The 26,139-nt window shown below is 38.7% G+C and overlaps 1 long non-coding RNA gene across 1 annotated transcript; it reads right to left on the minus strand.

The window, feature by feature from the left end:
* Positions 1-1,013: 1,013 nt before the first annotated feature.
* LOC132351996 (uncharacterized) lies at positions 1,014-16,774 on the minus strand. The gene is made up of 3 exons (XR_009498563.1): positions 16,707-16,774; positions 15,560-15,635; positions 1,014-1,529 (listed from the first exon to the last, which is right to left on the minus strand). It is a non-coding gene; the product is annotated as an uncharacterized LOC132351996 (long non-coding RNA).
* Between the last annotated feature and the right edge of the window lie 9,365 nt (positions 16,775-26,139).

Genomic DNA, 26,139 nt, shown 5'->3' on the forward strand with positions numbered 1-26,139 from the left:
ATTTTGCAGTGATATTCTCTCTCTCTCTCTCTCTCTCTCTCTGGCATATTATTTCAATGCATAATTAATTAAAATTTGGTAAACTCTCAACTTGAATTATCACTAACAAAGTACTTCGGAGAATAAAAACATTTCCTCTTAAAGAAGTGTGTTTCTAAGAAGAAGAATATGACCCCTGCTAGGAAAACAAAAACATCATAGGATCCTATGATTAAAGCCAGTCCTAATAGAAATAAAAATTCACCACAGCTACCCAGGCTTGAGCATAAATCAAGATACAGTGAACTTAGGGACTGTAGCCAAGAAGCTAGTGATAAAAATCTGAGAATATTGATTATTCCAGGTAGACTGAAAAATTGACTTAAGAAAATTAAACACCTCAGAAAGGAAAAAAAAAAAGAAAGAAAGAAAAAGCAAACCTTTCAGTTTTCCCCCGAAATCATCTTATCTCAACCACTTTCTTTTAAGCTGATGGAGAAGAGGCTGTTTCAGGAAAGTGCTAATGTTTACGCCAAAAGTTTCACTTGTTGTCTGACTGCCACCAGATCCACTTTGAAGATTTTTGAGGTCAAGTAAGGCTTTAGTAGCTCTTTTGAAGTACAAAAAAGGAAGAATGTTCTTCAGGTTGAACCAGCTTGCAGGTTATTACTACCACTGAAAAATTGAAAAGGTTCACGATGAGCTTTCAAAATGGAATTAGTCTGCACAGCTACAAAAACCAAATGTTCTTTATGTTCGGAAAGGGAGAAATGCTATCCAGTGTTTTTCAAAGACATGTTTTTTTTTTTTTCTTTTTTTAATGTCTGAAACATTTATATTAACATATTTCCATACATATTTCCATACAAATACAAATATAAGATTTTTAGAAATTTCATGTAATGTCTGAAACATTTATATTAACATATTTCCATACATATTTCCATACAAATACAAATATAAGATTTTTAGAAATTTCATGTAATGTCTGAAACATTTATATTAACATATATCAAAGACATGTTATAGCACAAAGTAGGCAAGGTACATTAGATCAGCAGTTAGTACAGTATTTCATTTTAGCACACCATTAAAGTGATTAAAAATTTCCTTTCTTCAAGCCCTACCACACTCAGTCTCTGTAGACATTGCCTCTTACTTCATCCTAAAAGTTGAAGCCATCAAGTTTAATCTCCCTTAACTGTCCTACCTCCCTCCCCAAAACTTATCAATATCCACTTCTGTCTTTTAATCCTTTTCTTTCATTTCAGAGGCTGTGGGAAGGGAGCACCACATTGGGCACTGCTTTGACTATTTGTATAGAGTCCAAAAAAGCAATGGCTGAAACAAGTTAAGGCATTCTTTCCCCTCATATCACTAAGATTAGGAAGAGGCATTCTGGGGCTGGTACAGAAGCTCTGTAGTGGCAACAATGACCCAGCCTCCTTTGATCTTTCTGTTCGTCCTTGCTTAACACTTGCCTCCCTTCCAAAGAGCTGCCTCTCAATCAAAGAATGGTCACTGTAGCTCCAGCCATCATGTCCACATGCCTGGAAGTAGGAAAGAAGAAAGGGGGAGGGATGTCAAAAGGACATCTTACAGCTTAGATAGTCATCTTTTAAAGGATTTTTCCTAGACCCAACAATTTCTGCTTCTATCTCATTGCTCACCATTCTGTCATAAGGGCAGTACTATCTCCAAGGAAAGACGAGATAATTCTTCTAAAGCTTGGCACATTGCTTCCTCCAAAAAACCAGGATTCTGTTAGAAAGGGAAAAGTTGACAGTGGATTTGAATAAGCAACTCAGTCACTGTCATGGTATCTTAAATCATTTCTTCTATCTTCAATTTTTTCCCTTGTTGAAATGCTACAAGAAGGGTAGTGAGGAAAAGGAGCTGAAGCTTGGGCATCAGACAGATGTTCAAATCCTCAGTTCATTGCTAATTAACTCTTGGATCTTGCTCAAGTTATTTAATATTCCCAAGCCTTAGTGTATCTATAAAGTGGAGATAAAAATACCTATTGTGAACACCTGTTCGGGGAACTAAGTAAGTGTAAAGAACTGCTATAGTGCCTGGAACACAGTAAGTGATCAATCATTTATAGATATATAGATACCATGAAACAATGCTTTGATCTTCTTTGAAACAACTATGGCTTCTTATTGCCCCTGTAGGTACCTTTTTTTTTTTTCTGTCTATCAAATAAGTATTGATATACCAGATTTTATTCTTGGCTTCCTGATACCCCTCATTCTGTGTTTCTCATCCATTATCTTGGTTTCAATTGCACTCAAATGCTGATTATTCTCAGCTTACTCAGACCCCTTCTTCAGCTTCTGACTCACCCCTGGCTATTCTCAAAGTATCTGTAATGGGTTGAATAGTAGTCCCCTGAAAGATATGCCCACCCAGAAACTCAGAATGTTACCTTATTTGGATTAAGGGCCTTTCCAGATGTAATTAAGGTAAGAATCTTGAGATGATATCATCCTGGATTAGGGTGGGTGCTAAATTCAGTAAGCGTCCTTACAATAAACAGAAAAGAAGAAGACACACAGAGACATAGGAGAGAAAGCCATGTGAAGACGGAGGCACAGATTGGAGTTATGTGTCTACAAGCCAAGAAACACCAAGAGTTATTGGCAGCCACCAGAAGCTAGGAAAGAGACATAGAACACATTGTCCCTGAGAGCCTCCCAAAAGAATTAACCCTGCCAACACCTTTATTTTGGATTTCCACACTCCCAACTTTGAGAAAATAAATTTATCTTGCTTTAAGCCCCCAAATTTTTAGTAATTTGTTGTGGCAGCCCTAGGAAACGATTCCAGTGTCCCAGACTGAACTCACTGACCTCTCTGAATGTTCCTCTGCCCGTATTTTCTAACTTACGGCACCACCATTCACAGAGACAATCCAGCTTGTCATCTTCAACTTCACCCCACCATCTCCCTCCTCGTCCAACCAATTACCAAGCCTCATATCTGACAAATTCTAGTATCTGGCCTTCATTCTCCACATTCATTTGCCACTTTTTTGGGTTTGAGCTACTGTCATCTCTTATCTGGAGTTATACAAGCCTCCCAGTGTGTGTTCCTGCCCCTTAGATTATCCCGTTGAAAGAGATCCAGCCAAAGTGCAGAACTAATCATGAGCCTGACTTGCTCAAAACTCTGTGATGGTGCCTGATTCTCTGCAGGTGAAGCCCAAGAACCAGGCTGGTGATGACTCTGTTCATTCCCTCTTGCCTGCGTGCCTTTGTCCATGCCATCCCCACTGTTGGTATATACCTCTGCGCACCAGCGTGTACCTATGTTGGCAACCAATGCCACTTATTATCCGCTACCATTCCATGTGTGCCCCACTCTAAGAAGCCTTCTTCATTCCTGTCCCAAGTAGGTGCCTTCCTCTGAGCTCCTATAATACCCTGAATGTTTACCATGAGCTGTAAGTTTTGCACATTGTATAAAATTTAAGCAAATTCATTATGGTGAGAATTAAAAGAAAGAGTCTAACTCCCCTACTGGTTTGATCTCCTTGAAGGCAAAGGCTGCTCTCCTTCACCTCTCCAGAAACCTGCACAGTGCAGGCTTATCCTCAGTAAATGGTAGAGACATTTATCCTCAGTAAATGGTTGTTGAAGGAGTGAAGAGCTTAAATGTTTCTCCTGTGAAACTACCAATTCCCTTTACATTGTTTTACCATCATTGGTAATCGTGTTCAATTAGTAACCTTGAAGTGATCTTAAATCCTTTTTCTTATTGGCCACTGCAGTCAATTCACCCAAGTCCCTCATTTCTTCCTTAATCACACAGGGTCTCTGCAGAGACCTAAAGCCACAGTGGTTAAATGTACAGCTCCAGAGTCAGTGGGTTTGGGGTCAAATCCTGGCTTTGCCACTTTCTAATTATGTGACCGTGGCCGTGTTATTTAATCTCCCTGAGCTTTATCTGTGCATCTATAGAATGGGAATGATCAGAGCATCTGAATCATAGGGTCACTACCCTTTACTGGTCACTAAAAAAAATGCATGAGATAAAGGTAGAGAATATATCAGATGAACTGAGAATCACACTGCTCTGCTGGCTTCAGTTCTCTAAGTTCAGCAAGGCTGTCACATAGACATGGGCTTTGAGCTAAATGTTAGATTTTATGGATTAGTGTTTTCCAATGGTGCATAGGTGACTACTACATGCGACATCTCTTCTTCTATATGGTCTTCTAGCCTTCTTGAGGTCGAAGCCTTTTTTTCCGCAGAGTGATTTCAGCGGACTCCAAGGTGTTCTACCTCCCCTTACTATGTTCCCTTCTCATCCTCAACAAGATTCCTGTTGCAAAGTGTCATTTCAATCAGGATACCCCTCTTCATGGAAGTGAACAAAAGTTTCTGGTTCTCCATCAAAGAAAACTCAAATGCCGCCTCACAGGCTGCACGGTCCTCACCAAAGTGTTTTTCCTACCATACTGCTCTCACCTGCTCGTCCCTCTTAGTTTCTAGCCAAGCAAACTTTCCTATGGTCCACTTCAAACAGCATGCCTGGTGGTGGCCTCAAAGCCACTATACATTTTTAATCAGGATAATGTTTTGGAAAAATATTAATGTGCTTTTCTCCTTTGCACTTTCAGGTTCATGGGCCTCTCCCTTGTGAGGCTGAGACATCCATCCACCAAGAGGAAGTCACATTGTTACCGCGGGAAGGAACTGAGAAGGAACCAGGTAATGCTGACCTTCTGACATTTAAAATAGTAATTATCAGGAGGGAGATAGCTTGTGACCAGGTTTTCTAAGAAAGAAGGACTTTTCAAAATTCCTCTAGTTTCTATTTATTAATAAGACAAACGAAGCCTGAAGGCTGTGTGAAGCATCTTCTGTGATGGCCAGGCCATGAGATTTGCTGCTCTGGCTAGAAAGAACATATAACAGTGAAAGACGGAAAAGCCCATCTTTTCTGGCTTTAGTGGCTCCTGGGAAATGACTGGTAGATGGAGCTAAAGCAGTCCATTGAGGCTCTACAGTTTCGACATGGGTTGGAAGGAGGTATCTCATAAATGAGGGATATACAGCCCTGGCCCCTGGCTTCAGTTCTCTGAATCACTTTAGCAACTCCGTCACATAGATAGAGCTTTGGAGTTTTGTCTTTTCAATTTCATTCTCCTCCTTCTTGTAAAGCTGTAACATCTTTTAGGGCAAAGAAAAAACTTCCCACATCCCACAGTTTGGTTTCTGATTTACTGGTGCCAAAGAATGGGGAGTTCTTTCCAATAACCATGCAAATCATCATTGAACTACTAGGTAGAGGCTTGAGATGAAAATACATCTGTAAAACTTGAGAGAAAAAGATGCAAGGTTCTCATTTACACCTTCAGGCTAACAAATGTTCATTGCCTTCCAAAGAATTATGGTCATGATGCGGCATATGAGGAAGGACCATAGATTGGTTTAAATCTTACTGCAAAGCTATTTCACATGTTGCATTTAAGAGCCTCAAGACTGACCAAAAATCAAAACAACTATTTATGCTAAGAGTTGCCGAAATGATTATGGGAACTGTGGCCAGACAGATTCAGTAATACGTAATTTATGAAAAAGCAAAATGGGGAAAACATATTTTGAGTGAATTGATTAACTTTTTATTTGCTGAGTGTGAACTATATGCCAGGAACTGTGCTCAGGGTAAGCTCACAGAGATAAATGATGTTCAGTGCCTTCACATAGCTAATATTTATTGAATACCTTTCTAAATACTTCATGCAAATGAATTTGCTAATACTAACAACAACTTGTATGAACTGTTATTACTGCTTTTGCCAGATGTTCAAGGTCATATATTTGGTAATACGTGAAGCCAGAATGTGAACCAAAGCAACTGGCTTTGGAGTTTGTGGTCTTTACCATATGGTTTACAGTCTGTAATGTGGTTTTATGGGTAAATGCATAGGGTTGGCATCAGAGAGAACTGGGAAAACACCAGAAGAAAATTTAGGAGAATATTTTTTATATCTTGGAATGGGGAAGGGCTTCCTAAGCATGAACCAAACCCCAAAGCCATGGAAGAAAAGACTGGCATATTTGGCTATATGACAAATAAAAGCCTTTGTATATTCAAAGAAACCATATATAAACTTTAATGTGTAAATACCTGCCTGGGGAAAAATATTTGCTATATATTAAACATACAAGAGAATCCTATATGTTTATAGGAATCCTACAAATCAGTGAGAAAAAAAACTCATCAACTAAAGAGGTAAGAAGTAGGGCTTCCCTGGTGGCACAGTGGTTAAGAATCCGCCTGCCAGTGCAGGGGACACGGGTTCGAGCCCTGGTCCAGGAAGATCCCACATGCCGCGGAGTAACTAAGCCCGTGTGCCGCAACTATTGAGCCTGCACTCTAGAGCCCATGAGCCACAACTACTGAAGCCCACACGCCTAGAGCCCATGCTCTGCAATAAGAGAAGCCACTGCAATGAGAAGCCCACACACCGCAATGAAGAGTAGCCCCTGCTTGCCGCAACTAGAGAAAGCCCACGCGCAGCAACAAAGACCAAACACAGCCAAAAATAAATAAATTAAATAAATAAATTAAAAAAAAAATAAAGAGGTAAGAAGTAAATTATGAAAAGGCAAATCACAGAAGACAAAATACAATGGTCAGTAAGCAATATTAAAAGATGCTTAATATCAGTAGTAATCAGAGCAATGCAAATTAAAGCTTTGAGATACCTCCAACTGTTTAATTGGAAGTACCCAAAAGTTTATCCAGAAGTTTGATAAGAAATAAAAGGCACATCCCTGTTTGAATTAGAGATAGCAAAGGCCTCCATCAAAATCTTAGGGATTAGGCAGATTGCAGTGATTTTGAAATTCCAGGGGTACTTGTTGAAAGAGCCATGTTACAAAATACAAAAATTAAAATATACTCAGAATGCTTACTCCAGAGTTTCCTGGGAACCCACTGCTTTCTGTCAATCGTGATGTGCTTCTTCCACATAGCATGCCTTCATGGAGAGAACATTGTAACCACAGGCTGTTTTCTATTTTATTTTTATTTTTTGCTTTGTTGTATTTCTCTACAAAAGACATTTGTTATCCCAAAGACCTAAATTAATCAGAAGGTTCTGAAAATCTGATGAAATGTGAGGAAAATGTGAGATTGGCACTTGTTCAAGTTATTCTGAATTACAAAATCTCTTGAGTTTTTGGAAGGAAGGTAAGAATGCACTTTAGGTAGGGGCCTTAGAACCATTTTCTCTAGGAAGCAGAGAAAACCAGGGAAGAGAAAAAGCTGGGCACTGCAGAGAACTTTGAAAACTGCTCCAAACAGATAAGTAATCACTATGTGATACTGCTGCATTTCACAGAGCAGCTCTTTAACGAGATTCACTTTCTGCTGACTCATTCAGATATACCTAGTGGTGGAACTTCAAAAATAAAAAAATTAAGAGAATTAAGGCATGATCCCATTATTCTCCTGGGAGAACTGCTGACTTCACTGGCATCAATCCTCTAAAGACTTATGCAAATTTTCAATTATGTAGCTAGAATTCATTTTTCTTTTTCTGTAAGTATGTTACTGAGATTCTCTCTGGATAACTTCCATCTTCTAACATTTTCTGGAGGAACACCCTCAAGAAGGATCAAATGGCTTTTATTCAGTATGACTTTCTTCAGGACTTAAAAAAAAGTAACCCTTTTCAAGATACATTAACTCTTTCCCAGCACACAGGTATCACTGGGCAATCATAGTAATGGAAAAAGCTTCTTGAGTGTAGGGTTAGAAAGATGCTAGGCTGCAGGATGACAGATCGGGTGTTTAAGACCAGTTCTGCCCTTGATTTGATGAAATGCCATGGGAAACTCAGCTACCTGCTGTGAACCTCATATTTTTTCTTCAGTAAGATAAAGAGGTCATTCTTGATGACCTTTGGGATCTCTTTATACCTGAGGTTCTGAAGGCTGTGAGAAAATGAGCTCTAACAAAATATCCTGGTACTCTGAAATATGAATATCGTAGCTTCAGTTAGATGTACTTTTAATTGTGTCTTTATACAGCAACAATAACTTGTTCTATGAAACTGGTAACATTGCCACATTTTATCCAAAGCGTTTTCTCTGTTCAAGTTTTTTTTTTTTTTTTCTTGTCCTTGACATTATTTCTAATTAGTTTGAGCCTGGTTATAAAGTCAGCAATTTCATATGCCCGAAAGATGATTTTCTGTCCCCCAGTTTTTGTGTTACGAGGGGCAGGGTAAGCTTGGTTATGCTGCAGAAACAAATTAACTCAATAAAATCATAGCTTTTTCAAAGTCTGGTGTGAGCCTTGTAACTCCAGGTCAGGTTTCTTCCCTGGAATGACTCAGTCTTCCTGGATGCTCCCATCCTGTGGCTCTTTTGTCTCAACTTAGGTCCTCCAGTTATTGCCACAGGGCAAGAGACAGCAAGAAAGTCACTTACTGACTCTGGCTCTTAAATACCTTGGGGCAGAAGTCACACACATCACTTCTGCTTATAGCTCATTGGCCAAAACTAGTTATACAACACTGCCCAACTGGAAAAGGGCTGAGAAATGTGGGTCTGGGAGCAGAGAGATAGTCAGTGAGCAATATATCTTTTTCTTCCGTATCTTTCTTCTTTTTTATACACCATCACCTCAAGCTTTTCATTTATTACCCATCAATCCATTCATTGTCTCATATTTCTTAAACACTAATTTTCTGCCAGGTACTTACTGGATAACTTAGGTACCATAAAGATGAATAAGATCCATTACCTTCACTTCGACAAAGGAAGAAGAAATCTACCATGCACTATGCAGATACCATCTCATTTAATCTCTCCATTAATGCTCGTAAGGCATTGATATTTTCTTCATCTTTACAGATAAAAAGCTGGGACCCAAAGAAATTAAGTAGCTTGCCCAAAATCACATGGTGAACACGTGGCTAGCCTATAATTCCTACTCCGGTCTGTGTGCCTCCTGTGGCTTTGCTTTTTCCATCATAACCCCTGACTTGTCAGTCTTTGGTTAATTAACAGGAAAGACTGGCTTGACTTGGGAGTGAGTAGATTGCTCTGTGTTTCTCTCACATAGGGACACAGTAGAGTGGGAGTCAGGACACTGAAGTCATTAAAAGGGTGACCTCTGAAGTCAAAATGCCCAGAGTTTTAAACTTACTAGCTTTGTTTACTTGGGCAAATTACTTAACTTCTCTAAGTTTTATTTTCTTCATCTGGAAAATGGATTATTCAGATAATTAAATGGAAAAAATCATCGTATGTAAAATGCTTGACACACACTGAGTGCTCAGTGTCGTCATCGGCATCGCTACTATCATCACCTTTTCCATTATCACCATCACTGTAATTCAAACTCTTGCCTAAGGTGCAGGGCAAAGGGTCCTCTGCATGTGATTCTGTACATCTCAGTTGTGACCCAGTTTCTTATGGTTTTTTTTTTTCCTGGAGCCAAGACTCAGCTTGTTATTGCACGGGGCATTGTTAATTTATTTCAGGTCCTTAAGTTCAGGTAAAGGTCCCTACTGGTCTTTAAAGACTTTAAAAAAATTAGGATTCATCTTCTATTATCTGGTACCTCACACTGGCTTTTATTTATTTTTGGTTGATTTCTAATTCAGTCTTAAATCTTTATTCTTTTAAATAGGTAGAAAAGAAACACTAATATAAGAAGGCATATGGAAATCTTGACTCACAAGCACGAGGGGGCTGGGGTCTTTTTACTCCAACTGCTTCACAAAGACTCTGAACAACCTGAAACTCTTTTAGGGACATAATTTTGACCTCATCCTCACCAACCGCCCAGTCTCTGACCCACTTTCTGACCACTTTCTCCTGTACTTCCAACGCCCTTGTACCAAGACTCTAACTCTGCCCATTTCAGATCTTACTGAAATCTCTAATCACAGACCCCACCATGTGTTCCTATAACCCTCTCATGTTTTCACACCTCTCCTTTCTAGCTTCCATTGTTCATTATTACCATCACATCCTTGCAAATACTTTAACTTCTTGGCAGCTCTTTCCCCTTTTCCTACATTGTGCTCACTTGGCAAAGTCTCAAGACTAATTAAATCAAACTATCTACCTATTTTTGCTTGCATTGTGGAACATTTGCGGAGAAAAAACAAACTTGCTGATGAGTGCTTTCATCTGAAAATCATGGTTTCAAATCACGTGTGGGCATTCAACATTGCTGTTCAGTTTTACATCACTTTCCGAGGTTTTCCAATTTCCAAAATGGCTATTTCATAGCTTCTCTCACCTCAAATCCTTGCACCTCTTCTTTCTGATATCACACTCTCAGCTACTGACCTCACTTCACACGTTATTGAAAAATAGAGGATTTGCCAGTGAGGAACACTGTCTTTTCCCTACTCCAAAAGCTACAGTGCCACTTGCTTCTATTCTTATGACCTCTGCCTTCTCTTTTCTGAACTCTGGATGAGATGCCTTCACTTCCATCAAAGGCCAAAGCCTCCGCTTGGGCGCTGGGTCCCATTTTCTATAGGTTTTGCAAGGACGATATGTCTGAAATTTTACACCTTCCCTCTGCATTCTCAATTTATTCCCCTCTCCTGAATCACTTCCATCAGCATACAAACCTGTTGTAATATAACCTATATTTGCTTTTGGATGTCCTCCTGAGAATTACACATCTTGTTGACAGTTTCCTTTGATTCTTCCATGCGTGGATTTTCCAAATGCTGCATGGGGCTGTCTCTGATTTTTGATCCCAAAGCCTTTCAAAGGTTTTGGAAGCCTCTAATTCCCTGTATTAAACCCCATTCTGCTTGAAATATCTGGAACAATTTTTGGTCTCCTGTCCAAATTCTGAGTGTGATGTATATGTCAACCCTTTACTGCCTTACAGCTTCACGCTGTCTCACCTTTCTCTTGAAATGTTTTGTTTTTTCCCTGATCTTTACATAACTGGTTGCAAATGACAAAAAGTCATTTGGATTGCACTTTAAGTAGTACTGCCTCATCCAACCCATTCACTATCACATTATCTTAATTCGTGACATACTATTTATAACTATATATTTTTCTTGTTTATTTGCTCACCAGAAGATAACTGATCTAGTTTATCTGTGTATTCCCAGTATTTAGGATAGTATTTGGCACCCAGCAGGCACCTAATAAATATTTGTGGAATGAGTGAATGAAAACTGACCATCTTACAGCATTTTTCCTAGGTATATCAGTGATTGAAATTTTAGGTTCTTCTGATAAATTTTAAGGGAAATCTATTAAGGGCAAAAGACTATTTTAGGTCCTGTGAGAGATACAAAGTTGAATTAGAACTCAGTCCTGCCTTCGAGGAGCCAGCAGAGGAAATAAGAAATATGATGCCTACATGGCCATTGTGTAACATAGAACGTGGTGTCCTTCTGCACATGTAAAAGCTACGGGAGTTCAAAAAGGGATATACTGCCTCCATTTGGGAAGACAGGGAAGGTTTTCTGAGGGAGGTGATATTTGAATTGGGCCTTGAAGGATAATTAGGACTTATGCATGCAGAATGGATGGGAAGAACATTCTAGAGCAAGTGTTATTAATGGCTCCAAGTGGAGGTAAAGCAAATTCAGAATATAAGGCATTGGGGATAGTTTCCCTTGGCTGGAAATTAGGCTGTGAAAAGAGTGTAAGATGAAGGACTATATTCAGAAAACAAAACATCTCACATAAATCCTCAGACAGGCAGAGGCGCCACCATGTTTCATTTAAAAACTACTTACTCAGATATACATGCAGATTTTACATTTATTTAAGGTGGGTATTAAGTTTGCAGTCAGAGAATAGCTCTTTTATGCTAAAAGCCTTGAGGCTGTAGGAATTCTGTTTATTACATTAGAAGCCACGCCATGTTTTACATTCTAAATTCTCTGGTTCGGATTCCATGTTGTAAATCTCTGCTCCCTCTCTGCATGCAAATGCGAGCTTTTAGCATCTCTCCCCTTCTCTGAGGGTGAAATCAGTGTACATTCTGCTTCTTAAGACACGTCAGTCATCTTCCTGGAGATAGCAGAAGATGATTAAACTTACTCTAAATCATTATAAGCCCGTTGAAAGGCATTCTCCTCTTGAACTTCTGCTTTCCTCTAAAACAACCCAGCAATTGAATTGGAAAGTGTCTCAGGGTGAAGTCAAAAGAACATAGAAATCTTCCTTGATGTTCTTTAACATCTAATAAGAAGGGGATTTTTGCTGTATTGTGGCTTTATAGCTTCTTAGACACTCTCATTGTCACCACAAATAATCGTCCTTCAAACGTGCAATTCTCCCGCCTTATCGTGCTAAACAGATTCCCTTCAGCACTTACATTACCATGCTGTTCAGTTAAAACAGTGGTTCCAAGTCAGCTATTTGTTTAGAGTTATGGAGTTAGAATAGAGCAATGTATTTTGTTTCCTGTAGGCTCTTATGTCACTGGATATGAGTAATTATATGCATATAGACAAAATTCACAGCTAAGGTTCACAGGTTTTAAGTTAATCACCAAAGATCAAGTACTCACTTAAAAAAAAAAAACTACTTAAAATACAGTATCACTGGTAGTGATAATACTAGTAAAAGAATACAGGTTCTGTCCTTTCTTTAGTGCAGGAAATAGGGCAGTCAATTATATATTCAAATACATGTACATTTTCTCATGTAAAGATGCATTTGGTCATAATAACCAGTGGCGGGGGGGAAGGGACGATCAAGACAAGCTGGCTATTTGCTTGTGTAATGCTGAGTTTCCTAAGTCCAGGGAAGAATTCCAGGGAGTCATCAATACCACGGAATTGTAGTTTCCTCCTTGAAAGCAATGAAACATGATTCATGGTCTTAAAATGACCTTTTAGAGACATTCCATTCATCACCCTCCCTCTTAGGCTGTAGTGTAGATAGGCTATATCTTTGATGATCTCCACTGTTCAGAAACTGTAAGAATTTTTGATTCTCACAAAACACCAGCAATAATAGGCAAATTGAGCTCTGTGAAAGGGAATCTATTAAAGTCATTTATTACAGACAAGGCCCATCTCTGATGAATCCTAGAAGGAAGAAACTAAAAAGATCATTGAAAGTGGAGGCCGCTGTTTGGACCACCTTTTTAAAAAAATTTGAATTAGTTGCCAACATAATATCATACCCACCTGGCCCCCTTGCCTCCTTAGCCTTTGGTCCCTGCAGCTATTTCAGGTTTTAATCCCTATAATAATACGTTTAAATTTTCTTGTTGAGGAACTAGATTCTCAGAGAATTCAGGTGTTTTGTTCCAAGTCACACATCCGATTGATAAATAAACAAGGAGTTTATTGAGATGGGAAACATTTAACATGTTTTATTCCATCATATTAATCCCCAAATTCACACATGTCTACCACTTGAATTACATAACTGTGAGTTTGAATATCTGTAATTTAGCAATAGGTTAGGGAAAGTTGACTGCTTTTCCAGTAATCGTCACTTGAAATATTCTTTTCCCAAAGGAAAACAGAAAGCCAACTATCCTTTTCTAATTTACCACAGGTCACATTTTAAAAATATTTATTAGAGAAACATGATGGGAGATATATGAAATGGCTAAACCATGGGGAAAGAGACAAGTCAGCACAGCAAAGAGATAAACACAGATAACACACAGAGTAAATACCTGCTTAGTTCAATCTCAATTATTTTGGCATTTAGGAAAGCTGGGACAAGACTTGGCTTAAAAATGGAAAGTAACATCTTAAAATTTTCCACCAGCTGCTAGGCACTGTGAATATGTTATCTGATTCACACAACAATCTCTCAAGGGGGGGGTATTTTGCCATCATTCCTACAGAAGAGGAATCTGAGGTTTCAGAGAGGTTAAAGAGCATCCCTGATTCCACCCAACCAGCCAGGGGCAAAGCTGGAATTGGAACCAGGTGGGATTCCAAAGTGTGCCTGATTTCCAGGACACAGTTTCCTTCTTCCCATACTATATTCTTAGACACAAATTTTGTGCGGTTGAAAAGTGTAAATAAGTTTGTAAAAGGAGTATTTTTAAACGATGGTGAAACAAAGCATGAGTCATTTTGTTGAAATAACCCCGAGAAAATATGTCCTATATTACTTTGAAGTTAATCTAATTTTAAGCAATCCTTTTTACCCCGAAAGCAAATTCCCGTGGGACTGTCAATTAGGCACAGTTTTCTTAATCTGAATTAATTTTGTGCTGGGAAGTAACAAAGGGACGTTTCTTTGGTGCTGAATAGTCCTTAATTCAAGCTCTTCTGGAATATTCAGGGAGCCTTATTCAAATTTATACAAAATTGTGATTCTCTTCTCCTGAAATATTGAAGTGATGATAACACACACACACACACACACACACACACACACACACACTTGTTTCTAAGCACACACAAACACACACGCATATGTTTCTGAATTTCCCGAAACATCTCCAACTTACAAAAACAAGTAAATGTGACCCATTTCTTTAGAGACTGCAAAACATCTCCCTTCCAGGACTGCTGAAAATCTTTTCTTTGAAACTCCTTTGACTGAGAGCTAAATCTCTCCAGACAGGCTAAGGAGGATTAGAGTGTATTCCTTTGAGTAGCAGCCTAGCAGGGTCAAAGGAAGATAAAGGGATTTTCAAACAAGGTTCTGATGAAGAAGGCAGTTGGAATGAGTGGTTGAGGGACATGTAGCACCTAACCTAGGAGACTTTCAACCCCAGTCAAACCCCAGAGGGGCTTCTTCTGCAGAGAGCTCCGTCCTTTCTCCGAGCCTGCTGAAATAAATTCTGTGCCCCTTTCAGAATAGATTTGAATGGTAAATTACCTTGCTTGGAGGTGGAAAAAAGAGAGTAGGGAAGCTTTTCTTTTCCCATGAGGCAGCATCCCTATTTATAAACGGTAATGAAACTAACACAGGTAAACTGATTACGCTAAGTATGCTGGGTACACAGGACCTCTGAATACTGTTTCCTTTGCCTGCTCTTTGGGGTTTATATAGAAACTTGTGATTCTGGGGCTCAGAAGCTCAAGTCCCAATCAGTGAATAATTTATTAACCTTTAATAAGTTTAAAGGTAAGTTTAATAATTTATTAACCTTTAATAAGCTGATCTCTTTGTATCTCGGTCTGAATTACAAAGTAATAGCTTTCTTAGTAAATTGTTTGGAGATCTCTTGTTGAAAGGATACATATGTTGTAATTATGAAGCCTTTTTAGCAACATTCTGACAAGGGGTTCTAACCTAAACCCCAACGGACAGGAACTGTTTATTTTTTTCAAGCTGGAAATAAACTACTTTGAAATAATGAGGAACGAGGCACAGTTGGAGTGATATTTTCCAATAAAAAATTCTATGGAATAGTTGAAAGCAGAATGTACAAGAAAAGCAATGTTAGTTATTGGGCACTGACCATAGGCTAGATGCTGCAGTTAAAGGTGGATAAGACACCATCCCTGACCTCAGGGAGCTCACAGTCTAGAAGGGCTGACAGGCACACAAGCAAGTAGGTACAACAGTAGGAGCATGTACACACCCAGCACCAACATAGAGGACACAGTCACCAACTGGTAGAGCATGCTGACCTGTTTTCGTGTCCAAATCCAAGAATTTTAGAGCTGGCAGGGATCCTAGAAATATTCAGTCCAACCATTTCATTATCTGAAGGAGGAGTGTGAGAACTGAGAAATTAAGAGACTTGAAAAAATAGAGAAACCCACATCTTCAGACTTCCAGCTTAGTTCTTTCTTTGTTACACAAATTGAAACCAAATCAATTAGTCAAGTCCGTGAAAAAAAAATACAGTATACACATTGAAGTATACTGATGTTTGTAATATCACAAATACATATATAAGTATTATGAATATATATTTTAAAGGTCTCTGTAAAGTACATTTATATCAAATTATTTATAGCATATATTATATATTACATAATATACTGTGCCTTACATATTATGTGATATATAATGGATATTAGTTTTATTTGCAATATATTGCAAATTGCATTGTACTATGTATTATATATAAATGTTATCATTAAAATGAATAAATATGCAACAAAAATGTTGCTTGGCAACCCAGAGAAAAGTTAGTAGGCACTAGCCTGGATTCCTCATTTTTTCCCATTATTTTGGCCTGAGAAGACACCCCCTCTTTCTGTTTAAATCAGGGGCTTCCTTCTAACTCCCAGCATAAATGACAGCTCTTCACCGTAACCTCTCTTGATGACCTTAAATCACTACTGGCTGTCAGCAGCCTGTCCTCATCCCACACCACTAGAAAGGTGAATGCCTAACGAGCCCCTTAACTGAGAAGCAGTCCACACGATCACTGAGAACATGACCTTTAGAACAGGCAGATGCATAGGGGGGGCCCACTCTGCCTTATTCTAGGTGTGAGGGTTAAGAGTAGTTTCCCTCACGTCTCTAAACCTGTTCACTTCCATCTATAAAATAATAAAAATTGTACCTACTACATTATGTCTTTGCAGGATTCAAGTGTATATGAGAACCTAGCACTCAGTAAATATATAGGCTTTTAGTCCTGCTTTGTTTTCTTGTACACTGTGACTGCTCAATAAATATTTGTTAGGCCACATCAAATTTTATGTTTTTCTTCAAATATTTTTTACACTTCTCCCTCTTCAATCTTAGATTTATTCCTTTAATTTTGTCACCCAGAAACAGACAGATAGACCATAAAAGCTATTTTAAATTATTTACATTCACCTTTGGGTCCTCCAAGAAAACAAACAGCCAGCTGCATCAGATTTTGCCGACAGCATTTTCTTTCTTGTCAATGCAGAGCAACAAAGGCAACTCTGGAAGTTTGTAAAAGCAGTTTTTTGGTTTTTATTTCTGGTGACTCATCAGCAGAGATGAGAGAGAAGCAAACATCAAATGGTAACGTGAACAATCTAAGTAAGAAACAAACTGTGGAGTTTCTGAGTCTTTCTCAGCACAGAAGCCCATCGAGTGAAGGGATGCTTAGCTGCAAGAATGCCAAAATGAAAAATTTCCTTGGAAATTTCCAAGTAGCAATTTAAAAAAATGGTTTGGGGCTGTTTTAGCCTGAATTTTCTAACTGCCCTCATTCCCCTCTTGATTCTGCACTAGAGACTTCCTTCCCTCTCAGCTCCATTTTTCACCATTATTATAAGGCTAATTCCTATTACATCCACCCTCAGCTTTATCATTGCTCCACCCACTGTCTCAGCTTCTTCATCTCATAGAATTATTGTCTGAGCAAATGATCATGTCCTTCTAGCTGTGCCTCTACAGACATCCCCAAGCCACCCCTCTCGCCCCACGCAAGAGCTAACCACTGTCATCTCTGACCTTCTTCAGGAGCCTCCTGTCTCTACTCTTGCCTATTAACATCTGTTCTCCACTTAGCAGCCAAAGCAATGATATTTAAAATATATAGAGAGGCTCCCCATTATTTTTAGAATAACAGCAAACTCGTTAACCATGGCCTCCAAGGCCCTACGTGATCAGGTCCCTTTCTGTTTGACCTCATCTCTTGTTGCTTTTTCCCCCTATTGTTTCCAGAAGTTTCTCAAATGCACCAAGATCTGAGCTAGGGCTTTTGGCCTCCCTGGCTTTTTGCATGACTCACATCTTTGATAATTCAATTGGGGTATAAGGAGGGGCTTTAGTTAGGATGTTCAGGGGAACACCGTAAACTAAATGCCTTTCCCTGTGCCCTCATTCCCCTTACCTGAGTTTATTTCCTCATTATCATTTGTTTTCTGGAATGAATTATACATATTGATATTGTCTGTGTCTGCACTAGCCCATCAGCTCTCTGAAGGGTTAGCCTAGAACCGGGGCCTAGAACAATGCCTGCCACATAGTAGGTGGGCAAAAAAATATTTTTTGAATGAATGAGATATTTGTCAAGTTTTGTAAAGCAGTACTTGTAAAGCTACAAATGTTGAAATATTTGTAAAGTGCTTAGTAGAGTGTTGAGCATATGCAGAGAAATAGTTCTTTAAAAATTCGGCAATTTGAAATATAATGTAAGATCAGAGAAAATCCTACCAGGGTAGGATGACCTTGAATATCAGGCTAGAAAAATCTCCAGATGCCAGTAAGTAGAAAAAAGGCCACTGATGATATCTCTGTTTATATTCATTCCTATATGATCTGGATTCCACACAGGCTGTACTAAATCCCACCAGACAAATGCTTTTGTATCTTAGATGTTGACCGGGGGTTAAATCTGATAACAGAGTTTGCTCAACTGCGTCTGACATGTATTGAGACAGCTCCTGGGCTAGACCTGACTCTGATGCTGCTGGTAGGAAACCAGATGCTCAGATCATCTTCAAGGCCAAAGAAAGTTCCATCCCGGCACCCAGATCTTCTTGTTTTATGTAGACACTTCAGAGATCTAACATCGAAGGCATTTGGGGACAATGAACAAAGGCTCAGAAAATCAATTTCTATCGCCGAAGATGAAAGAGTACATTTTTACCAATTGTGAGCCTGCAAATGACATTTCCTCTCCTGCCACCATGTTTTAAAGCTTGTTTGCCCTGACATGCAGGCAGAGGCTATTATTTCAGTTTTCATTTCTGGAAGACAACACTGACCTAGATTTCCTTCTAGTACAGAGTCCATGTGAGGCTGTGATTCTGCTGGCTGCTTCCTTAAGCCCCTGTAGATAATTAGGTACTTCTCAGCCTTAGACAGAGAAAAAGAACAGGTAGGGGGAGAAAAAAAGAAACTTGGCCTTGCCTCATGCTAACTCTGGAAATGAAATGTATTTGTTTCTTTGAAAAAAAGGTCTCCCAAGTCCTTGGCAGAGGGCACCAAGTAGACTTTTATGTATGTGCTGGAAGTTGTCTTTAGTCCAAGACCCAAGGACTGCAGTTCAGCGTGCGCAAGATCAAACACAGATGCAGCCGAGATGCTGTGCGGTTCAGCCAGTCACCCTGGGGGGAGAGCCAGGCGGAAGATTGGGGGAGAAAGCTTTTCATATTTTAAAAGATATTGAAGTACTACTGCCTGGAGATTTGAAGTATTTAAAGGACCTCTTGGAAAATGCCTTTTCATAAAATGCTGGGGATACGATGCAGATTAAGAATCATTCCTTCAGAAAAGTTCTGTTTTCACCTCCACTACAACCCTTGAGGACTCTGAGGTAGAAATAAACCCAACTAGTGTGAGATCCCACAGTGTTGTAGGGAGAGATGGAAACTTCATTCCAGCAATATAATCGCTTTTGCTTCCATGTACTTGTGTTCATTAAGTATTTTTTCACTGCCTACTATGTGCCCATATGTGGTGGGAAGCAAAAATTGAATTTCCCTCATGGAGTCTACGGTCTAGTTTCAAAATGGTGAATGTGCCTTTGCCTGCTTGCCCCAGCTGTGGAGAATGACTTGATGAAATGCCAGTGGGAATCCTCTCCTGGCGTGTTAGTGTCCAGGTACATGTAAAGGAATGGAATCTTAGTTCTGTTTCTCCCTGCTTCTACTATCATTCCTCTGCACTAACTTCTTCCCTGGCACTTGCAGATGTTAAATTCAAATACTTCCTTCAGGAACCTTCCCTCCTTGCTCCAGTGTACTCCCAGAGCCCCTGGCCGTACCTCAGGACACAGTAGAGAGAACGTGGACAGTGGCATGAGACAGAGCCAGGTCCAGATCTTGGAAGTCTTCAGAGGTTTCCACTTACATGCTATGGGACTATGAATAATTTAGATTTGAATCAATGAACAATTCTTCCAGTGTATAAACTCTGGCTGCATTTGAATCTTGTTCCCATGTATACCAGAATTATTTTTTAAAAACAAACTTTCATTGAGTCCTTACCTTACCCAGGCACTGGAAATACAAAGCTAAGTAAGACACATCTGGCCTTGAAAGAGGTCATTATGGTCCAGTGTGGTTAGTGGAATCGACACTGACAGGAATTCACAATTTGCAGTGTGGCATGTAAGGGAGAATAACTGATTCTGTCATTATGAGGGGACAGTGGGAAGGGCTTAGGGCTAGGGAGAAGTGAAATCAGGGTAGACTTGTAAGAGTTTATCTTATGGATAAAGTGGAGAAGGACGTTCAAGGCAGAAGGAACAAGGTGGACAGAGACGTTGGAGGTTGAACAGCCTTACATATTCGGAAAACAGCAATATTTGAGTTTGGATTCAGTGTTTATGTTCATCCTCTGTTTCGCAGGATTTCACCCAGTCACTATATTTGTAATCATACATATACCTACAGGTCTGCAGTTGTTAGCTCCTTTATTTATTCAGCAAATATCTTTGAGTATCTGCTGTGTGTTAGGCAATGAAGCAAGTTTGGGCCTATTGGTATAGTCAGATCTCATAATAATAGTCCAATAGTTAAATGAATAATAATTGTAAAAATAATTTTTCAGAGTTTTCTATGATGTTTCTGCCTATGTGATTCTATTCTAGAGGTCAGAATCATCCTAGCACTTTCTGGGACACATTCATTCTAGCACAATAAATGTACTTTGAGCATGAGCATGTATGCATTGAGCAAAGAGTAAACTTAATAGCAATCTTCTCCAGAGGGTTTCACAAAAGACTGATAAAATAACTATCAAGTATTTTTTATAAGATAGAATGTTCATTAATAGCAAAAATCTCATCCTCTTATGAGTAAAAAAATCCCCTTCTGAAGTGAATATTTCTAATCAGATTGTGGCATCTTTTCAAACAAGACACTTCAAGGCCATAAGCCAAATATGTGTACTTTCCAGTCTCCCAATGTGGTGCAGAATTTCAGCGAACAAGGACCAAAGATATTGTTCTTGGGTCTCACTTAGAAATAAACAACCAAAGTATCACCCTCCCAGGCCTGCAATTTTGAGACATTAATAACTCCTCAGGTTGTGTCAACCTGACATTGTGGAGATGAGGACTAATGATAAATTATGTACATGCTAGAGAGACAGAAATGGTTTGTCACCATGGCAATGGTTATCATGACCTGACTTTGTTATTCATAATGGTGAGTTGCAGCCATCCTCCCACCCTTCCTTATTGCCTACCACAACCCCATATACAAGATATATACCAAGTTCCTGCTGTGAGCATCTCTGTAGAACCAGATCATTAGCTGGCTGTTTATGCCTCATGAGAATCTATATGGAAGACTCTTTATTGATAGATATTTCTTTGTAGTTATCTGGGAGTACAGAGCAGAAGATCCCTGCCTTCTGGACCTCAAGTATTAAGGGGGTAGTGAGTTGATCTGAGGGTTATTTAATAAACACTGAATGGAACTAGGAGGTAGCAATGACCCTCAACTATGGCCCAGTCCCCGGAAATGAATTTTGTCTTTGTATGTTAAACAGCCTCTCTCATCTGTCTTGTACCCAACCAGGCATGAGATTAGTTGTAAAGAAGGAAGGGTCAAAGACTGCACTGTGTAACTCCACGGTACCAGCCAATTCTTGGTAGCAAATAAAGTCTTGATAGAGTCATCAAGGGTGCTCCATACATAGCTTTTTTCCCTTCATTTGTTCACTTAATTATTCATCCTCAACACTCATTTATTTATCACTTACTGTGTGTTAAGCACCATGCTAGTCTCTGAAGATGCAGTGATGGACTCTCTACATTTAAAGAGATCAAACTTTAGTATGAAAGGAAGTTATGTAAAGGTACATCCGTAATACAAGAGGATCAATGCTATATTTGTTTCAGCAAACATCAATTTGAGCATCTACTATGTGCGAAACATATTTTAGACAATGTGGATAAACTCAAAGAGTTTAGTAGAAAATATATAAGGAAAGAAAGACATAATAGAGTATTGCAAGAAAACCAATGAAAGTACATGAAGTGTAAAATAGTCTCAATGAGTAGTGAGTATCTTTATTTAGAGACGACTAGACAAGACTTACTAAGACAGGCAACACCTGTTTATTTTAAGAGATGCATAGGGATTCAGTTCTGGACTGCTGGGGGAGGGGTCCAGCATGTGAACAGCACAGATGCAGGAAATCGTTGCATCTTTCACTCCAGTGGTGAAAGTGGAGGGAAACACCAAACCTTGCTCATGAAGGACAAAACATCCTGAATTCTTTTCTGCAGATGAAGGAGAAGGTAAGGACTTAAAGATGAGGAGATACAATTGTAATTCTATTTTAGAATAATTTCTCTGGTGAAAAGGTAGAAGTTGGACTGCAGAGACAATCCCTTCTCTCTAGCACAGTAATTGGTTCAGAGGTCAAAGTAGGCACTTGATCCAATTAAGAACAATAAGAATCATTTCTGGGATGATTTTATTCTGAAGCTAAGGGAGATATCTTCTCTATTCTCTTGCCTTGTTCTAAGGGAGATATCGTCTCTATCCTCTTGCCTTGTTCTAAAGGAGATATCTTCTCTATCCTCTTGCCTTGTTCTAAGGGAGATATCTTCTCTATCCTCTTGCCTTGTTAAGTTGGGTCAACAGAACTGGGTTCCACAATGTCCTTCTGCTCTATAGAACAAGACTGTCTGCAGTAAAAGAAAGTAAGACCAAGAGAATGTCAAGGATGAGAGAAAGAGGGGTGGAGAGAAAGAGAGAGAGAAAGCTAGGGGAAATCATTCTAGTCTGCGGATCCTATTGAGTCTCAAGACAGCTCCATCTCTGTCTGTAAATTCCTTTCTGTTTAAATGATTCAAGTTATGTGTCTGTCACTTGCAACTAAGGGTCCTGACTCATCTAGAAAGGTTGGACTTGATTGATGAGTAGAAATTTAGCAGCAAACTGAGAATATAAAAGGCATTCCGGTCAGAAGGGCCAGCATTTGTAAAAGGACAGTGTGTGTGATTTTATATGGCTAGAACACAGTGCTGTGAAGGGAGAGGAGTGGCAGGTGGTGAAGCTGAAGAGTTGGGCGGGATCAGGGCACATCTGACCCTGTAGATCATACAGAGAGCTGGGACTTTATCCTGTCAGTCAGCACTTCTCAAACTTTTTTGGCCAAAGACCCATTTTTATTTTTTAAAATTTTTATTCCATCACAGGCCAATCAAATATATTTGTAAAACACAGTAAAATGAATAATTTAAAAAAGGACACAAAATACTAGCCGAATCTTTAATCATGAGATTAAACTCATATAAAATCACTCTTTCTACTAACTATACTTATTCTCAATTTCTGTACTGACTTGATAAATAAACAGCTTGTCATACTGAGTGAAGTCAGAGAAAGACAAATATCATATGATATGGCTTATATGTGGAATCTAAAATAGGCTACAAATGAACTTATCTACAAAACAGAAATAGAGTTACAGATGTAGAAAACAAACTTACGGTTACCAGGGGGTAAGGGGCAGGGGGTAAACTGGGAGAATGGGATTGACATATACACACTACTACTATATAAAATAGATAACTAATAAGGATCTACTGTATAGCACAGGGAACTCTACTCAATATTCTGTAATGACCTATATGGGAAAAGAATCTAAAAAAGAGTGAATATATGTATGTGTATAACAGATTCACTTTGCTGTACACCCGAAACTAACACAACATTGTAAATCAACTATAGTCCAATAAAAATTTTTTTAAAAAAGAAAATAAGCAGCTTGCAGTCCAACTCTAGTTCATAGACCACACTTTAGTTACATGACTGTAGATGATGAGAGCCATTGAAATGTTCCAAGCAGAAGTGTTGAAATGTAAGTTGAGATTTTTACAATGACTATACCCATTGTATCGATTAACAGAGATGTCTTTAGAGATGCACTACCAGCTCCGCTCTGAGTCATATCCCATCTAAGATTTTTCTCAGGACCTTGTATGAACACGCAGAACGCATCCTGATAAAAGACTGACGATACAAGTTGTTAGATCTTGCTAAGATTTTGAATGACAGAGTTAGGATTTTATCTTTTTAACAGTTAGAGCTACCCAAGCTCTAATGGAATGAGCTGACTTGTGAAACTGCGACTTTATTCTTGACACTGACAGTAGAAAGAGAAGAAAGGGGCTGAAAGGAGAAGTGTGTGTTTTGTGTGTGTGTGTGTGTGTGTGTGTGTGTGTGTGTGCAGGCACATGTTTGCTAAAGCTAGAGGATGGAGTCCTAGTGAAAACAAATGTAGTCTCTTTTCAGTTCTGCTTTTGGTCAGCCTGACTAGGAAGCCATTTAGTCAAGCGTGAGGGGGAGAAAGAAGGATCCTCCATCATATACGTCTTCCAGCCCTGATCTAAGTATATGTGTCCTTCTCTCAGGGCTGAGAAACACGAGCAGTTGGTCTGCATCCCTAGTACCTGGTTATTTGAAATAGATCCTTCCTTATACCAGAACCAGTGCCTCAAAATGGCCACTCTATAGTACAGTTTCATAAAAGTTATTGTTTATTCTGTGGTATATATTCTATGTTAAAAAATGTCTGAAGGGCAAAGAAATACCCCAAACCCCAGAGACTGAAACACACATCTTCTTGGAGTGAATTTTGAAGATATATTTTCAAAACTCAGCAGGTAACAAGAAGAATTCGTCCACATGGGGTTATCACATAACATCCCACTTGTACAGGACTCATAATTCAGAGAAAATGATCCCTCTACCTGACTCCTCCTACTCCCAAATGCTAACTGCTTTCCTCAGCCACAAGCTGTCAGATATATTTTCGGAGTCGTCTTTGAGGATGATCTTGATTGAGTTAATCAATCAGTTTCCCACAGTGCTGATATTCTGACTTCCCACTAAAGTCTTTAGCAGGAAGGCACATAATTAAACACAGGTAAACTGCATTATTGCACTAGAATACACAATCTGCTTCTCAAAATTTTTCAGTTAGTAGAGCGTCTGGAAAGATTTTCAAATCATTTATAGTAAATATACAAAATGTTAGTAATAATCACAATCTCCTTTTTATGGGGTGTTTGCTATGAGCTACACAATATGCTGAATATCTGAATGTGTTAGAAATATTATCTGATTAAGTTCTAACAGCAACTCTGTTAAGGAATATTTTACTCTCAACTCCTTTCTACAGATAGGGAAATTCATATATACAGGAAGATTAGGCAACTTGCCCAAGGTGAAAACACTAAAATCTAAATGGGAATGCATTATAAAATGTGAAACTTCCAAGCCATTAGAGGAGGGAAATAAGTGAAGAAAGAAAATGGAACATTCTAACAGAGGGCAAAAAAAAAAGAAAAAAATTTTTTAAAAAGCCCAAAATGTGATGCAAGAAATAAACTCATATTGATGAGTAGCAATTATGAATGTATGTAAAGAGCTATATATTCTTTTAAAGAGGCACAGTTAAATATAATGACCCCCAAATATTGAAATAAACTATTTAAAAATATACTTAGAAAACACTAACATAAATAAAGCTGATATGACTATATTATCAAAATATTACTTTAAGGCAAAAAGCAGTGTTAGGGATAAAGAGAATTATTATATACTAGTGAAAGGAGTAGTTCAGCATAAATATATATATGAGGTGCACAAAAAAGAACCTTGAAACATGGGAGGAAATAATTAAAATAATAGTTAAGAAAATTTCCACAACTGAAATATATCAGTTTTTAGTTAAAATGGGTCATCAAGTGTCTGACACAATGGACATAAACAGACCCACACCAAGGTACATTACAGAGAAATTTCAGAACACTGGGGACAAAGAGAATATCCTATAAATTTCCAGAAGGAAATAAAAGGTCATAGTCAAAAGATTTTATTGAAAGAAAGGCTGGTAACCAGAAGATGATAGACACGTGCCTTCAAAAATCTAAAGGGAAATTATTTTCAACTTAAAATTTGATACTGAGCCAAATTATCAGTTTAACATCAGGACAGAATAAAAATACTTTAAGACATACGAAGTGTCGATAGACTTATCTTCCATGCAACGTTGCTCTGAAAACTATTGGGGAATATGTTTCACGAAAGCTATAGAGAAAATCTGGGGTTAAGAACACACCAGATACAGAAAACAGAAGATCAAGCATGGGGAGAGAGAGATTAAAGGAATGCCCGGTTGGTAACTTAGGCAGAAGCTGCATGACAGACTTACACAGAAGGGAACAGATCAAATAGGCTCTTAGATGAACTTCTTCAGGAAAGTAAAATAATAGAGTTCCTGATGTATCTGAATATCATAGGATGAGATTTTAAAACCTGGAAAAGGATTTGAGGTCAAATTATAACAAGTATATAAAAAA

This window comes from Balaenoptera ricei, chromosome 17, assembly GCF_028023285.1.
Source record: "Balaenoptera ricei isolate mBalRic1 chromosome 17, mBalRic1.hap2, whole genome shotgun sequence".
NCBI classification, from domain to species: domain Eukaryota; kingdom Metazoa; phylum Chordata; class Mammalia; order Artiodactyla; family Balaenopteridae; genus Balaenoptera; species Balaenoptera ricei.